Source organism: Poecilia latipinna, unplaced genomic scaffold (assembly GCF_001443285.1).
Source record: "Poecilia latipinna isolate Pla-1442-1.1 unplaced genomic scaffold, P_latipinna-1.0 Scaffold1947, whole genome shotgun sequence".
Taxonomy (NCBI): Eukaryota; Metazoa; Chordata; class Actinopteri; order Cyprinodontiformes; family Poeciliidae; genus Poecilia; species Poecilia latipinna.
This window is the reverse complement of record NW_015114563.1, coordinates 114,889-118,510: the sequence shown is the minus strand read 5'-3', so window position 1 is coordinate 118,510 and position 3,622 is coordinate 114,889. Positions and strand designations below refer to the sequence as shown.

The 3,622-nt window shown below is 40.8% G+C and overlaps 1 long non-coding RNA gene across 1 annotated transcript; it reads left to right on the top strand.

The window, feature by feature from the left end:
* Window positions 1-303: 303 nt before the first annotated feature.
* LOC106935321 (uncharacterized) lies at window positions 304-3,019 on the top strand. Its single transcript, XR_001421877.1, has 3 exons — window positions 304-397; window positions 982-988; window positions 3,008-3,019. It is a non-coding gene; the product is annotated as an uncharacterized LOC106935321 (long non-coding RNA).
* The last annotated feature ends 603 nt before the right edge of the window (window positions 3,020-3,622 follow it).

Below are 3,622 nucleotides of genomic sequence, written 5' to 3'. Positions count from 1 at the left end.
CACCACCAACTAAAAATGTAAACAAAGATACTCTGTAGCTGCCTATATTACATATATAGTCATTCTTATCAAAGTGTCTTGAATAGGAATCAAATAAACACAAAAAATTATTTTGATCATATTTTACATTTCTTATTTCAAATTGCACTTAACATGTCCACTTCAAAAATACACCTGAACAGTCCCACAACACTGTCGTGTGTGATACATGAATGTAGTAACATTCATGTATCACTAATTCTCTTGTTTTAATCACTAATTCTCTTGTTTTAATGTAAAATGCTAGGTACCTACTACCATCCATCCATCCATTTTCTTTACACCCTTGTCCCTTAGTGGGATCGGGAGGGTTGCTGGTGCCTATCTCCAGCTAACGTTCCTGGCAAGAGGCGGGGTTGTACCTACTACCATTCTAGTGATAATAAAATTACAATTTTGTAATTACATTACAAAATTACACCGCTAGTCACTACTACATCAGAGACACTCAAAGATGGCATTATGTGCAGATAATTAATACGTTTTCAAAAAATCTTTTAAGACCAATTACCGTATTTTCCGGACTATGAGTGCACCATACTATAGTACCTTCAAATTTTTTGAACCTCCTCCCCCCTGGAAACTTACATATATCAGCCGCACCGGGCTACAAGGCCGCTGGTATCTCTGTTGCTCTCGGTTTCCCATAAGGACCAGCAGAGGGCAGCAGAGGGCTGCATTCTAATAACTGCTGAATATATTAAGGACTCAGTTCTCTGTCTCCATATCCGGTTTTGTTCACGCCGAGTTTACGTGTAGTGTCTTTATTTCCCTCCTGTACTGCCAGATCGATACTCCTCAACTTAGAAGCTGCATCATATGAGTTTGAAAACATTTCTCCGTCGTGCCTGCTGCTAGCATGTGCTTGTTCTAAATGAAAATTAGCGCGTTCTTCTTTGATTTCCTATTTTGACTTCCAATGATTCACTTCCTGCTAAAGAGCCCCCTGGTGGTTGAAGAAAAATCCATAGAAAAGCCGCATGTTCAAAATGTAGGAAAAAAGTAGCAGTTTATAGTCCGGAAAATATGGTAGGTGAAATTGGATAATTTCCACGGCACACTTGACGATCACTCATGGTACACTAGTGTTCCTCGTCACAGTGGTTGGAAAAACACTAGACTAGACAGAGTGCCTAAATGCAGCACCATGTCCCACCTGCATATGCAGCCACAGAAAGTTTTGTTATTGAACCCTAATTATTCCAAAACAGAGAGAGATTAACTTGAACAGATGCAAGAAACTGTTTTGTTTTGTTTTGTTTTTCTGACCATCGTTTAAGGAGGAAAATATTTTTTTTCTTGGCATAAATCTCATTAATAAGACTTTTATTGTGTCTTGACAACAAAAAAGTGAACCTCTTATTGTTACGGAGTGGAAGCTTCTTCAATCAGGACAGAGACTCTGATTTCTTTTACTGAACATTTCTGTTCACTTTTTATTGAGGAGAAACAGCAACAGTTGTTCGTTACCTAGCAACCAAAATCAACAGAAGCAAGACAGTGACAAAATACGGAACCAGATCCTGTTAAGCATTCTTCAAAATAAAAGGCGTCCTCCCTATCCAAATAAATCATGCCTCGCACTTAAATGTTTCACTTCAGCTTTTGCAATTATATACAATCATGTTAAATTCAGTTAATAATAGTTAATAGTAATGTAAATTATGCTTAACATACAATTGTAAATAAGTCACTTATAATGCAAATTGTACTTAACATATATGTGTTAAAAAGTCACAACACTTATCACAAAACAATAAGTTTTGTTGTCTCTTGATAACAAAGAATAAAATCACAGTGTTACACCATAACATTTTGTTTTCTGGTTAGCAAAATATCAGTATAATTGCCTTGCTATCTTGAGAAAAACTATGCAAAAAATATATTTACAGCAAGGCCAGATTAACTAGGCTTCCATGCACTTTAAGACAAATCTCCTTTGTTTCTATTGTTTGTCTATTTGAAACTATGGATTATCAATCTAACCACCCTAATTTGTATCTCTCTTGGCTTACAGGATGAGAACGTTGGTTCCTATGACTTTGTAACTCTAAAGGTAAATAGTAACTGGGGTAATCCAGAATACACCTGCCTTTATCATATCAAAGTACATGGGGAACTAGCTCTATGAATAATAACACGGAGGAAAGCCTTGCAGAAAAGAGATTCACAGATAGTAAAAGTGGCATGCGTGGGTTCTCTCCGGGTGCTCCGGCTTCCTCCCACAGAAAAACAATGACTTTCCGGTTAATTGGTCTGTCTATATTCTCTTTAGATTGTCCTAAGGAGCTGTACAATGGCGCAGTTGGTAGAGCTGTTGCCTTGCAGTAAAAAGGTTCACAGATAGTAAAAGTGGCATGCGTGGGTTCTCTCCGGGTGCTCCGGCTTCCTCCCACAGTAAAACAATAACTTTCAGGTTAATTAGTTTGTCCATATCCTCCTTAGATTGTCTGAAGGAGTTGTATAATGGCGCAGTTGGTAGAGCTGTTGCCTTTGCAGTAAAAAGGTTTACAGATAGGTTCACATGCGTGGGTTCTCTCCGGATGCTCCGGCTTCCTCCCACAGTAAAACCATCACTGTTAGGTTTATTTGGTCTGTCCAAATTCTCATTTGTGAGTGTGTACAACTAATATTGTAACTAAATCTGTCTTTCTTCTTTCAGAGGTTTGCTGACATGATTGTGTTTGTTTTTTTATTTTTGCCCTCTTGAAGCCAGCCAGCCTCGGCAGATGGCTGCTCATCCTGAGCCTGGTTCTGCTGGAGGTTTCTCCTTTTAAAGGGAGTTTTCCTCTCCACTGTTGCCTTGTGCTTGCTCAGGATGGGGGATCCCTTGGATTAAACATCCATCGCGATCTGCTGGTGACCCCTCCGCAGAATCGCCACCTTAACGTGGTGGAGGGGTTTGAGTATCCCAATGACCCAGATGGAGATTTTGTCTTGGGCTTCAGCCAGTAGTGAGGCTTCCCAGGACAGGTTGCCACTGGGGAGGGATCAGACTAAGAGCGATTCAAGGTTTTCAATGAAGGACGACCAAAGCGATCAGGTGTTTCTAGGAGACAGGTCGTTATCCCAAGTCCGGTTTTGCAGGAAGTTTCTCCCTATAAAAATTCAGTTATCTTCCTCACTGATAAAAATGTCAATGAATTCTGTACTCTGTACTCCATTGTCTTCCTGTGACTGCTGTCTGTGTTTCCATTAAGGTACCAGAATGGGAGGCTCCTAAGGTCAGATGGGGACTTTGGTCTATTTGGACGAGGGGCTTCCGTTCCACATGGCCAACGTGTGAGACAAGTGGAGATTTGAGCCAGATGCACTGCTGTAGGATGTTCTGGCTCAATACTTGGAGAGGAGCCACTCACCCACACTTGAAGGAGGTCCACACCTTGGAGCAGTCGCCTACACCTGAAGGGATTGATGGGTCCATGCTTGAAGGAGAACTGTGCATGACAGAGGGCCAGAAGGAGGCGTGCACATGTCAGTTCAGCGGTTCCCGGGCATATGCCAACATGCCTGGGCTTCTGTCCACATCCTCTAGGCTTGTGTTTTAAAAATAAAGGCCTCAAAAGTACTTCAAATGGTTACT